This window comes from Eulemur rufifrons, chromosome 8, assembly GCF_041146395.1.
Source record: "Eulemur rufifrons isolate Redbay chromosome 8, OSU_ERuf_1, whole genome shotgun sequence".
In the NCBI taxonomy this organism is placed as follows: Eukaryota; Metazoa; Chordata; class Mammalia; order Primates; family Lemuridae; genus Eulemur; species Eulemur rufifrons.
In genome coordinates this window covers 105,092,568-105,106,739 of record NC_090990.1, presented here as the reverse complement: position 1 = coordinate 105,106,739, position 14,172 = coordinate 105,092,568, and the positions used below count along the sequence as shown (strand labels likewise).

General features: G+C 45.0%; 1 non-coding gene across 1 annotated transcript; it reads left to right on the top strand.

Moving 5' to 3' along the window:
- Positions 1-8,560: 8,560 nt before the first annotated feature.
- On the top strand, positions 8,561-8,632 carry TRNAQ-CUG (transfer RNA glutamine (anticodon CUG)). The gene has a single exon. It is a non-coding gene; the product is annotated as a tRNA-Gln (tRNA).
- The last annotated feature ends 5,540 nt before the right edge of the window (positions 8,633-14,172 follow it).

Sequence of the window (14,172 nt, the reverse complement as noted above, 5' to 3'; positions counted from 1 at the left end):
GTGGTTCGTCCCATCTCGTGCTTTTATACTCATTACAGTGCCTAGTCTTCAGCTAAGTGAGGTCCCTTTCAGGTTCTGACCTTCAGGAACTCCTGGCCACAATAAAGACAAGAAAAAGGGAGCCACTGTCTACCCTTCTGGATTATATCCAAAACGGAAGACTTTAAAGAATTTCTCTAAGCGGGGATTTTGCCCAGAGACATTCTCTCCCGGAGCAGCAAGTGTCTGCTTGGTTTGTGCAGTCTTCCGTATTTCATTCCCAAACCAGTGTTACTTTTATTCTCCCTCCAGGTGGGTCCCTGGAATCCAAAGAGTTATCTGGTCACTGATTCACTTCCTGGATCTTGGACAGACCACTGGACCATGTGTCACTATGGAGTGGGGATCAAGTAATGAAATTCCTGAAAGGAGAGCAGCTGTGGGTGTACCCTACACACCTTGCTGGGGAGTTGTCAGGGGCCTCGGGAAAGGGGGAGGAATCCGCCTGGAAGTGAGGGGAGCTTCGGGGAGAGGCCTTCGGACCTTCCTGTCCAGGAAGGCCCCAGTGGTCTTGATAAAATTAAGGATGAGCCCCAACTTAAGGTGGAGAGCAGCACGTCCCCCCAGATCGTCTCTATCACCCTTGTTTTTTTATTCTCCACCAGGAAAATCTTCCCTTCGGGAGATTACTTTCCATGCTTATGGCTAAGCAGCATGGGGAGGAGGCCATGACACTCACTAGCTCTGGAGGTTTGGGGGAGGACACTCTGGAAAAGGAAAGCCCAGGGATCATCTGATTTGTCCACACTTGCCTTCCTCAACAAACTCTTTTCCTCAGCAAAGCTTATATGGGTTCCAGGTGTCACATGGCGGCTGCAGCACACCGGAGGATTAAGTGCCACTGATAAATTTCTTTCTTGAAGGGATAGGAAACGCAAGTGGCAAGAGGCAAACCGAAAATGCTTTTCTCTGTCTTCTTTCTCTCTGCTACCTGTGAACATCTGCTTCCACACACGCCAGTTCAAGATATCCTTCGGCCCGGCATGGTGGCTGACGTGTGTAACTCTAGGACTTTGGGAGGCCAGGGAGGGAGGATCGCAGGAGCTCAAACCCTGTCTGGGCAATAGCTAGACCCCTCTCCTCAAAAAATAACAGAGTAGCCTTCTACCTCTGTGGAAGTTTACAATTTTTCACAGTTCCTGTAAGCCATATTTCCTTCTGGCTTTTAGAATTCTTCCAGAGTCAATTGTGAGGAGCTGGTCAGCAGTCCAGACTGGTTCAACACCCTGGGTCATCTGTCTGGTTTGGGTATTAGGGTAAAGCTTGCCTCGGAACAGTGTTCAGACATGTTCCCTCAGCTCCTAATTTCTGGAAGAGATTGCAAAGAGAATTGGCATCATTTCTTCCTTAAGTGCTTGGTAAAACTCACCAGCGAAACCATCTAGGGTTGGTGCTTTATTTTGGAAGGTTGTTAATTATCCCATTAATTTCTTTAATAGATACAGTCCTATTTAAGTGATCTATTTCTCCTTGTGTGAGTTTTGGTAGATTGGTCTCTTACAAGGACTTGGGCCATTTCGTCTAAGTTATCAAATTTGTGGGTAGGGAACTGTTCATAATAGTCCTCTATTATCCTTTTAATGTCCACGAGATCAGTAGTGAGGGCCCTTCTTTTCATTTTGATATTAGTAATTTGTATCTTCTCTGAATATTTCTTGGTTAGCCAGATGGAGGTTTATTCATTTTATTGATCGTTTGAAAGAACTAGTTTTTGGTTTTGTTGATTTGGTCTATTAGTTTCCTGTTTTCAATATCATTGATTTTTATGGTTTCTTTTCTTCTGATTCCTTTGGATTTAATTTGCTCTTCTTTTTCGAGTTTCTTAAAGTGTAAGCTTAGATTATTGGTTTAGATCTTTTTTGTTTGCTAATATATGCATTCAATGCTATGAAGTTCTTTCTTAGCACTGCTCTTGCTGTATCCACAAATTTTTATAAGTTGTATTTTCATTTTCATTTGGCTCAAATATGCAGTTTCTCTTGAGGCTTTTCTTTGACCCTTGTGTTATTTAGAAGTGTGTTGTTTAATCTACAAATTTGGGTTTTCCAGCTATATTTGTGTCACTGATTTCTCCTTGAGTTCCACTCTGGTCTGAGAACAACCTTTGTATGATTTCTATTCTTTTAAACGTGTTGAAAGCTATCATATGGGCCCGAATGTGGTAGATCTTCCTTCCCCACAGCCTATTTGCCTCCCTGCTTTCTTCAAAAGAAGAGTCCAACATGAAAGTCCTAGTGCTCTGAGGAGCAGTGGCATGCTCCTGAACCCGCCAAGTCCCCACGTGTCAGGGAGTGGTGGCCTCTCTGTGGCTACAATGCAGAACTGATCTTGAAACACACCTTTGCAAGGTGACAATGTGTGAGAGATGGTCACCAGAGCCTGGGCAGTGGACGAGGTTGTCAGGACAATGTTGTCAGGATGAGGTGGGAGGGGAGGTGCCCAAGGGGAGAAGGGGACAAGCACCAACGCCTCTGTGTCCAACCTCAAAAAGGACTCAAGGGGATGCAGAAATAGAGACAGTGTGAATGGGAAACTCTTTCAGGCTAGGCTTCCAGGCCCTGAACCGGTCTCTGTTCTTACCCCTACAACCTGCTGCACATTGAAGTAGTTCCATCTTAGTTGATGGAAAATCCATCTTTCCATATGCTCGGTCCAAAAATCATAGAGCTTTCTTTTACTGGCAATCTTCCTCTCACACCCTGTATCCAATTTGTAAACAGTTCATGTTATCCTGAATAGTCATGTCTGGACTTAAATCTAACAGCCTCCTTTTTTCTGGTCTATGAACTTGGGCAAGCAATTCTTCTCATAAAGGATTGAGTCAACACAGTACCCTGGGTTCACTCAAACCCCAGGGTCTCAAACCTAAATCCCTTAATTACAAGACATCTCTGTGTCTATTCTTTGACTCTAGCCTCAAAATCAGCCTTTCCAGGCATATGCACAAGGGCCAAGTAGAGGGCGTGACAAATTTTACGAGGCAGGGCTGTTCTAGTCCCCTAAGAAGATTTTAGGCAGAGTTCTGAAATCATCAGGAATTCCATTTTCCTGTCTTGGATGAGAAGGTCCGTAGTTTTCTCCTAGTACTAGACAGCACCAGATCTGAAAAAGATATCTAATGCTCTAATGCTCAAATGCTCTTTTTCCAAAATAGCACAACTACAGTCCTCCCTGGAATCATGAACCATTTATGAGCACCGCTGTTGCTTGCTACCATCATCCCCCTTTCAATGTATCACCTGTTTGACCTACACTCCTTCCCATATGGCTATGCTTTCCAGCTCAGGTGTGCTTTCCTAATCGTAGAACTAGCAATAACCACAGCCTTGGTAACTAATGCTTCTCTTGGCCCCACCACCAGGCAAATGTCACTGGATTTGACAGGTAAAGAATCTTAGGATTGTCCCTGTTGCTTGGTGTTAGGGACTGAATTGTCTTCTCCAAAATTCACATGCTGAAAGCCTAACCCCCAATGTGACTGCATTAGGAGATAGGGCCTTTAAGGAGGTAATTAAGGTTAATGAGGTCATAATGAGGTAGGAATGATGTCCGTCTAAGAAGAGGAAAGCCAGAGGTCTCTCTCTCTCTTTCTCCACACAGGCACAGAGGAAAGGCCATGCGAGGACACAGCAAGAAGGCAACCTTCTCCAAGCCATAAGGAGAGGCCTCACCAGAAACCAACCCTGCCAGCACCTTGATCTTGGACTTCTGGCTTCCAGAACTTTGAGAAAAATAAATGCTTTCAGTAGTTGTGTGTATATTGATGTCTGGGCCTAGGACCACAAGATCAGGCAAAATGGAAAGGGGGAGAAAAAAAAAAGAAGGTGGGAAAGACATAAAGTTCCAGAATTGCATCCTCTACTCACATCCAGACCTTAGAAACTTTTCCAGTGGAGGCTGCACCTTGTGTGTCGTCAACTATAGTCTGAGTACACAATCACTTGAACAACTAAGGCAACTTTTCCAATTTTTCCCATCACCTGCTTGGGGAAAGAAGTATTTCAATGACCCATTCCCATATTTATTGAGACAAATGTTCTGAGGTTGATAAAGAATGTGATGTATCCAGGTATTATTGCCTTTCTCTGTGCCAAGAGTGTCATCTTCACTCTGCTAGTCCATATTTGACCATAAATTGGAATCCCAGCAAATCTTAACTGCCTCTGAGAAACCTAATATAAGATGTGCCCAATCTCAAACTTGTACAAAGATCAGTATGGTAATTGAGGAGAAAGAGCCCCATTACAAAAAGTCAACTAGGGCTATGGGTGATAGTTGTAAGTTTCAGTGCTGGTCTGTACCCAGGTTCCCCTTCTGCTTCAAGTGTATAGGCTAATTTGCATGGATCTTCCAGGTGCTCCTTATCCCTACCTCATGGCCTCAAAAGAAGTGATCAGCTAAAAGAATTTGTGTAGGGTATTGAAGGGAAAGGTAGTCCAGAAATACATGAGAAGATAAGGGTTTCATAAAATAGACATGTAACCCTACATCTGTTTAAGAGGTAGAAAGCTGTGGTCACTCTAACAAGAGAAAGCTGTATGATCTGCACAGTCATACCTGTTTTGGGCCCACCAGAGAGCTGAGGTTGCAAGGCTACAGGGTCAACTGAAGTCCAAAGCATGACAAAGCCCTCCATGGAGGGACAAATACATGAAACATTTCATCTTTGGCAGATAATGGAAGGAAAAGAAAAACTGAATCCTCTCTATTCAAAAGGCTAAGTCTCAGCTTGTAACTTTCTGTATTTGCTTTTGAAGTCTTTTACTTATCACTCTGGTTAAATGAATGACTTGTTTTACAGTGACCTGTGGTCCTACTTTGATCAAGTACTCTAAACTATGTTTGATATTTTTAATAAAATCCCCAAACCAAATTCTAAATTAAGCCTTTTTGATCTCAAACTAACTTTGGGAGCTTACAGAGGGGCCCCTGGAATATCTCAAGAGAGTTTATTCTCTCTCATTCTAAGAAGGGGGATATTAAACTAGTTAGGCCTGTTTGATATGTTCAATTTGCATGGGGACCATTGTCAAATAAGAATGATGTTTTACCTTCTTCAAATTCTATTTGTATATGGATACATGATATTAATGAGTGTCCCAGAAATTGTATGAAAATCCTATAAACCTAATACAGCCTGATATAATGTATTAATCATAGTTCTAATTATTATCTTGTCATATTGTATGCCACAGAAGTTACCAAATTTCCTTGTCAGCTGCATCATTATTTTGCTGCACTCTCATCAGATTTGTAACCATGGCCATTTTGAGTCTTGTCATCCACAGACAGAATTGTTTTGCTCTGATGCTTTCCTGAAACCATTTGCAAGTAACTATAATCTTGAACTGTTTTTGTCTTTGAGGAGATACATGGAAAGAACTGACAAGTACAGGTTTCCAACTTTAAGATCCTACGATTGGACAGGCTAAGAATATCCAGAACTCTAAGAAAGAAACTGATTGGTTCATAAAACTGCTCATTCAAGATCAAGCAGCACAAGAACTAATTGTGTGGGACTAAAAGAACTGATGAAGAAGAATTATGGTTTCTCTATGGCCTTTTGTTTGAAACATACCTTGTTCTTAATGTCTTGTTTTCCAGATTTAAGGAAACCTTTTTCCTTTCTCTTAAGCTATCTATTGCTTATAGCAATTGGGTAACGTATACCTTTGTGAAAAAAGATTAAACAATTACTTTTTTTCTCTCCCAGATCCTTTCAGAATTTGGTAACTATTCTTGGATATTCTTATATTCATGGCTAGGAGAAAATGCAAGTTCCCCACCACAGAATAGAAACATTGTAGTAGCGTGGAGGGCTGGGCAAACTGTTACAAAGTAGATTAAGCAAGTAGCAAGATAATTAGTAAGGGGGATATGAAGAGTGCCTCCCGCCGCACTTTCATGGGTGCCTCCCGCCCCACTTTCATGAGTGCCTCAGCCCTTTCTTGCCTTGAAATGTCAGGCTCAAACTGGCCCTGACAGCTTTAGAGCTGCTTTGGTTGTCCTATAGTGCCCTTTAGCGAACTGTAATACAAAAACTATAATATCATTAACATAACATGGGTTACATGACAACATATGATGATGGTACTGTGCCTGCCTGATTTGTTTCACTGTGAATGCTTGTTCAGTGAAGAGGATATATTGTAAAAACTGCATTGCTCATTGGGAAGAGATTTAAAGCAACAGCACAAGGTGGGCAGATGCAGATTTTACTAGCAAGAAGCTCCTGTGGAAGAAATTCCTGTGCTGTGCAGATGCAAGCACCCTCAAAGTAACCTCATTTAAGTAACCTCAAATAAATTCATCTAACTCGACAAGCTGGGCTTGTCTTAGTCATTCTTTGGTCCCTCAGCTCCCTCTCAGGTTGGGGGTGGGGTGGTGCAGATTTTCTCTACTGTTCTGGGATTTTTCCCCAAAGCACATGTCAATATAGTTATTTGCATAAGTTCAGTAAGAATCTTGTTTTCTCATCTGAGTCCAGTGGCTGGAACTTGTAAACACAGCTACTTAGGAGGCTGAGGCAGGAGGATCATTAGAGGCCCAGGCATTCAAGACCTGCCTGAGCAACATAGCGAGACGCCATTAAATTAGCTGGGCATGCTGGCAAAGGTCTGTAGTCCCAGCTATTGGGGAGGCTGAAGCGGGAGTATCCATTGAACCCAGGAGTTAGAGGTTGCAGTGAGCTATGATGACACCACTGCAGTCTAGCCCGGGCAACAGACTGAGACCGTATATTCTCTCAAGGGTCTAAGTGCACATTCACAGCCTCGAACAGTATGCCAGATGGTTTCACTGTGAAAAACAAGTTGAACAGCAATGAGCCTGATCTTGTGACCTCTGAGTTCCACGCTGATAAAGACAAACCAGCCATGGTGGTGACAGAGAGTGGAATTCATGCCCAAGTTTGGGTCAAGCTCTCATCAAGGAGAGACTGGCTAAAAGGAGAAAATTGTTAAAAATAATTTTTCTTTTTAAATTGGGAGGCTATGAGGCTGAGAAGGCCCAGGGCTTTAGGTTCCTATATAAGCAAACTGAAGCCCAATGCAAACAGTAAAACAAAACTAGGGGCTTCACCAATCAGAAAGCACCAACTAGCCTCTAACTAAGGACTTTCCACTCTAACCAATCAAATATGATCAAATATGTTTCCGTTTTTGTTTTTTTTAACAGAGTCTCACTCTGTTGCCTGGGCTACAGTGCCGTGGTATCAGCCAAGCTCACAGCAACCTCAAACTCCTGGGCTCAAGCAACCCTCCTGCTTTGGCCTCCCAGAGTGCTAGGATTACAGGTGTTAGCCACTGCACCCGGCTAAATATGTTTTCTTTGTCATGCTTTTGTGAATACTTTATAAAAGTTTCTTCTCTCACCGCTCCCAGAAGAGTTCTGAGCCACTTTGTATCTGCCTGATTCATGAATCACTGAATTCACTAATAAAGTCTACAAAATTTGAATATGCCTAGGTTTATCTTTTAACAATCTAAGACCACCCTTGAAAACTTTCCTGAAAAATACACAGATTATTATTTTGAGATATAATATGGATTTTCATCTATTACACATGGAAATATTTAGCGAGGCAGCATTTTATGAACATAAATACTGTATACACTGTAAGAGTCCTTGGGTACACATACCTTATGGGCCAGCAATGAGTGCTCTTGGGTGCCTTGACACTTTTTAAAAACTGTGCAATTTATGGGTTATGATGTGTTGAGAAATTGGAATGGAATCACCTTCGCCAAGTTCTCAGGAAACACACTGTGCCTGGATCAGTGTCAGAGCCCTGCCTTGGGCCTCGACAGTACATGGTTTGTTTTGAGTCACAGCAGGTGAGTATGGTCTGGTTTGAGTGTTCTACAGAAATGTAAAATACGGCTGATTGATTTTGATTTTAAATCTAACAAACATATGTTTGTTGTAAGAAAAACTTACCCAAACCCACCAAACAAACAAACATATAAGTCTATGAAGAAGAAATTGAAGGTTTCCCTGCTTCCCGATGTCAGTGGCTTGCTGTCACAGCTTTATATGTGACATGTAGAAAGTGGTGGTGGCTTTGGAGTGTGATAGGTACTATGTGGTCAAGGAACCCAAGAAGTCCTTCCCAAGTCCTTCCTGACAACCATCTGGCCTCCCTGGGCAATGGGACAAGTGTGAAGGCAAAGAAAAAGCAAATAACACTAATGTTTGCAGAAATGTCACCTCAGGACAGAAAACTCTGGTCAACTGAGACAGAGTATGTGGTTTATGATAGAGGCTGACAGGGCTCATCCCTGGCCCTAAGCCCAGAGTGGACTTTACCTCATTTTCCAAAGTGGCAATGAAATGACAGAAGGCAATGAAAGCAAAGAATAGAGGCAGACAGACAGGAAGATGGATGACTCCACCTCTGTGGTCAAACTCCCTGGAGTGTTGCTTGTGGAGTTAAAAAGAATGTCTGGGGTCTTGATGGTTGGGAAGGATGGCTCCTCCAGTGGTCCAGCATCTGACAGATTAAGGGATCTATGTATGGAAGGGTTCCATGGTGTAATGGTGAGCACTCTGGACTCTGAATCCAGCGATCCGAGTTCAAATCTCGGTGGGACCTTTTTCTTTAATTGGGAAGACCTTTTCAAAAAAGAAAAAAAATTCCCTTAAATGGAATGTGATTTTAGCTTCCTGGACCCCTCCACGTCCTGGTTCCCGGGAAAGAAAATTTTCAATCCAAGTCCCCGCGTCCCGTCTGCACCTGGCTACGCCTCCCAACTGGGCTTCCCCCCCCCTTCCTCCGGAGCTGGGGTCCCAGAAACCGGGTTCTCAGAGTGGCGAGTCCACACGGTGATCGCCGCCACATGGAGTTGGGACGACAGAGCCTGGGGCGTCCCCGTCTTCGGCGAGCCCACCTGGCCTCGTGCAATCGGTCCTCCCAGCTCCACCGCCCAGGGGCCCAGCGACACATCAGGTCCCCAGCGACACATCAGGTCCCCACCCTCTGCTCAGCGGCACCCTCGGGCCTGGGTGAGGGGCGGGTTTCCTCCACTAAAAGGGCTGCCGCCCCGAATCCTCAACCCCGAGGTTTCTTTCACCCCGGGAATCCGGTAATTGCACCAATTGTCTTTTCCGTACCTAAAAGGTATTAATAAATATGAGACTTTTGACAGGATTAGCTCAGTCATTGGGGACTGCGTCTTGGATTTGGGTCCATGGTCTGAGACCTCACTTGGGAGCAGTACCGTGTTTTATTCAAATGGCCGATTTTATTCCAAATTTTAATTTATTCTGTTCTTCATGTTGAGATTTTATTCAGACTTTCTAGCTCCCCAGTCTCGATTGCGGACACTGAAAGTCGCTGTTACGCGACGCTCTGCAGCCTGACTGCAGCAAATCTCACTCTGTCGCCCGAGGCTCGGCCAGAAAGAGCAGCGCGCGGACCGTGAGCGCGGAGCTCCGCGACCCGCGGCCGCCCAGGCCGGGCCCCTCGGGGCCGGTGGGGCCGAGCCGGGCCGCTCCGAGGGCGACCCGGGACCGCGGGCCTCCCCTGCGTCCCACCCGGAGTCCACTCAAAGGAGAAGACCCCTCAGGACGCGACCAGATGGGAAAATGTTTTCTTCTGCTCGGCAGAAAACTTAGGACGGGGACCATGGCGGATCCTCACAGCAAGTTAAAATGTTCTCCAGAGGCTGAGGAGCATCTCTCCGGCTTTGATATTCTGGGACTGAAAGCGGTTAGAAGGACCGGAGAAGCTCCCTTTGGAGGACGCGAATAGAGAGAGGCGTGGGGCCGGAGAGAATAGCCCAGGAGGCTGGCGACACACGGAGCAGCAGAGGAAGGACAGAAGGGAGAACGCAGGGGAGGGAAGGGGGGGCGGCTGGGCGTCCCCCGCAGAGCTTCAGTCGCTGGGCTTGGGCGACCGCAGCTCCTCACTCCGGAGGGCTCCGGTCCTTTACCGATCCACCCGACGACCCGGTTCCGCACGGATGTCGCGGAACGCTTGCCTGGCATTTGTTCTTGCAAAGTTTCCCTTTCCGGTTCGGTTCCGAGGGGCGGGTCCAGTCGGTTTGCAAGTGAGTGGAAGCCAAGGCGGGCGCCTGTGGGCTCCCTTGGAGTTGAGGGCAGCCAGGGAAACACACACACTGCCCGGTTTTCCCCTTGCAGGCGGGTCTGCAGGGCCCGGCATGGAAAACTGGAAAATCAAGGAATAACAGCATTTATTTGGAGAAGAGGAGGTAAATAGCCAAACTGGCCGCATGAGCTGAAAGTGGTCATTGTTAGATCCGGAGCCGAGAGAGACACACGAAGCCTCATGTGTAGCAAAATGCTGTTTATTTTGAGCATCTGGGTTCAGATGGGTGGAGGCCGAAAAAGGCGTCCAGGAGACAAAAGGGCAGAGCCCTAGGTTTTATAGAGGGTTTTTCTGGGAGGAGTAAATAAATTCTTTTCAAACAACCGGGAGGGATAAGGAAAGTAAGTTCCCCTCTTGCATTCCTTTCCTTTATCTTCCTAGGGAACCACCGGGAGGGATGAGCATAGTCCTATCAGGAGGGATGAGGAAAGTAAGTTCCCCTTTTGCATTTCATTCCCTTATCTCCCTAGGAGCCTGGCAAAGTCTACGGGCCTAATACACCCCTAGGAAGGGGAGAGAGGTGGGTTTTATAGGTGGTTTGGATGGAAGTTTGGGGAGGGTGAATTCTTTATGCCTAACAGTTATCCCCAAAGAGAAATGTAGGAGGGGATCAGGGGACTGTTGTTCATAAAAACTTTTTGGGCACGTGTAACTTTAATGAAAATGTATGGTGCATTAAAAAAAATTCCTTTGTATATATGAATTTTTTTAAGTTCATCATTTGCTTTTGAATGTAAACTATTTTGTAGTTATAAGTATCACTCTTTCAAGATTCTGGGCTTTGTGTGATGTGCATGAAGCTCAGGACGTGCCACCCCAAAATGTAATACCTTGGCATATCAAACATTTTAAGCTGACTGGATTTGAGAAAACAACAGAAGCAGAAAGGTGACCCTCTCTCTCCCCCTCCTTGTACCCTGAAGCAGGTCATAAGACCCTCACCTGAGAGGTGACCTCTCTGTCTATAGCCAGGGGAAGGGAGCATCCTTATTTCTGAAGACACAAGGACACAGAGAAGAACCTGAACAAATAGGCCTCGCTGTATTTCCCCCAGTTCGTTACCATTGGATCATACTCCTTTTGGGCTATCATATTTCTCCATGACTACCCACTCTTAATGATGCCTACTATAAAAAAGAGAAAGAAAAAGAAAAGAAGGAAAGAAAGAAATTAGGAAGGAAAGAAAGAAAAGAAAGAAACAAACAAACCTGGAAGGAAAGAAAGAAAGAATGCAAGCAAGCAAGCAAGCAAGCAAGATGCAGGTTTAACTGTTTCTTCAGACCTTCATTTCCCTATGGTGGCTTTTATGTCAGGTAAAACTCATTTTCAAGAAGTGTATAGGACAGAAGTGGTGGCTCACGCCTGTAATCCTAGCACTCTGGGAGGCCAAGGTGGAAGGATTGCTTGAGGTCAGGAGCCTGACCAGACTGAGCAAGAGTGAGACCCCATCTCTACTAACTAAAAGTAGAAAAAAAAATTAGCCCATCATCCTAGGAGCGCCTGTAGTCCCAGCTACTTGGGAGGCTGAGGCAGGAGAATCACTTCAGCCCAGGAGTTGGAGGTCCCAGTGGGCTATCATGATGCCACTACACTAGCCCCAGGGCAACAGAGTGAGACTCTGTCTCAAAACAAACAGAAACGGAAACGGACCACCCTTCTCCCTTACCCCTTCGAAAAAATTAAATTTAATTTTTAAGAAAGTGTATACTTTTCTATTGTTTAATCTGTCTTTTGTTATAGGGCCTCAGCCTGAACCTATGATGGGTGAGGAAAAGACATATTCCGTCCCCTATCTGGAGAAATGTCCTCTATTATCCTGTGGCCATAACACCCTGAACGTGCCTGATCTCCTCTGATCTCACGAAGCTAAGTCAGAGTTGGATCTGGTTAGTACTTGGATGGTAAAAATGTCTTCCAAGGAAAAAGTATAAAAAATTTTGTTGGGGTAGATGAGAAGGAAGAAATTGAGTGATTATTCCCCTTTTAATGAGCTGAACAGGTGAGCTAATGAACTCCCAGTTCCTCCCAGATAAAACTGATTCTCTAGGTCATTGCCTGAAGCTCCTTAGGACCAAATCTGTGGGAGATTGAGGGGTTTTCCTGGGATCTCCCAGCCCAGCAGATTACCGCTGGTCAGAGGATTACTGCACTCTCCCTGGGAGGGTCCACAGCCACTGGGAAGCATCACTGGTGTGACTTAAATAAAATCAGTTTTCATCACATCCTGTCTTTGTGCAGTGTTGCACCCAAAATACAAGAGCTAATGCTCAATGAGTACATGGAAGGTACCAGCTGGCAGGCAGAATTGATGAGTTTATGGGTGATGTCTTACCATCATCCTCATTTTACGTATGAGGAAACGAAGACACAGAGACATTAAGTAACCAGTCCATGGTCACTCAGCCAGTGAAGTAGGATTTTTTTTTTTTTTTTTTTTTTGCCAGAGTCTCATTCTGTTGCCCTGAGTACGATGGTGGCAGCCTAGCTCACAGCAACCTCAAACTTCTAGGCTCGGCTGGGCGCGGTGGCTCACGCCTGTAATCCTAGCACTCTGGGAGGCCGAGGTGGGCAGATCGTTTGAGCTCAGGAGTTCGAGACCAGCCTGAGCAAGAGCGAAACCCCATCTCTACTAAAAATAGAAAGAAATTATATGGACAGCTAAAAATATATATAGAAAAAATTAGCCGGGCATAGTGGCGCATGCCTGTAGTCCCAGCTATTCGGGAGGCTGAGGCAGGAGGATCGCTTGAGCTCAGGAGTTTGAGGTTGCTGTGAGCTAGGCTGATGCCACGGCACTCACTCTAGCCTGGGCAACAGAGAGAGACTCTGTCTCAAAAAAAAAAAAAAAAAAAACAAAAACTTCTAGGCTCATGCTATCCTCTTGCTTCAGCCTCTGAGTAGCTGGGACCACAGGTGTGCGCCACCACACCTGGCTAATTTTTCTATTTTTAGTAGAGACAGGGTCTCACTGTTGCTCAGGCTGGTCTCAAACACCTGAGCTCTAGCAATCCTCCCTCCTCAGCCTCCCAGAGAGCCAGGATTACAGGCCTGAGCCACCACACTTGGCCTCAGTGAAGCAGGACTTGAAAGCAGGGATTTCGACCTAAGGCAGCCTGGCTCCAGAAGACATTCTCAGAGTCTCTGTGTTTCTGCATCTCTTTCTCTGCTGATAAAAGAGAAACACATATGGTAAAAATGCTTGAAAAGAAATGTAAGTCTGTATATATCTTTTGAAGAAACACCACAGGAGGAATTATATGGCAGGTATAAAACTGTCCTAAATATCTTCATGGTCCTCCTGCCTCCCAGCATCCTCCTTATCCCAACAACTGCTCCCCCCAAATCATCACTTAAACAGAATTCCTGCCAGCACTGGGTCTGTCCACCCCTTTACTTTTCCTCTCACCTGCCCCACACCCCTTCCACGTCTATTCTGTTCTTTCACTTCCAGGTCATTCAGTTTTTTCATTCATAATTATGAAAAATAAGCTGGGAGTGGTGGCTGACGCCTCTAACCCCAGCTATGCTGGAGGCTGAGGCAGGAGGATCGCTTCAGCCCAGGAGCTCAAGGCTGCAGTGAGCTATGACCAGGCCACTGCATTCCAGCCTGAGTGACAGAGCCAGACCCTGTCTCAAGCAAAACAAAACAAAACTCAGGTAAATAAAAGAACCCTCTAAGGCTAAAATTAAATTAAATTAAAGACATCAAGATTTGAAGTGGTTTTCTTCTTGCTCTTTAAAATCAAATTTATTAAGGTGTCATTACAAAATGGTACAATGCCTCCATTTCAATTTTGATGACATTTCTATTACTTCAGAATGTCCTCTTGTGCCCTTTGCCATCAATCCCCTGACCACCTACTGTCCCAGGCAATCAATGATCTATTTTCTGTCATTATACCTATAGTTTTGCCTGTTCTAGAAAATCACCTTCTCAGTACCACACTGCATGTACTCTTTCTATCACTCAGCATGACGTTTTTAAGATTTGTCCGTGCTGTTGTGTGTTTCAGCAATTTGTTCCA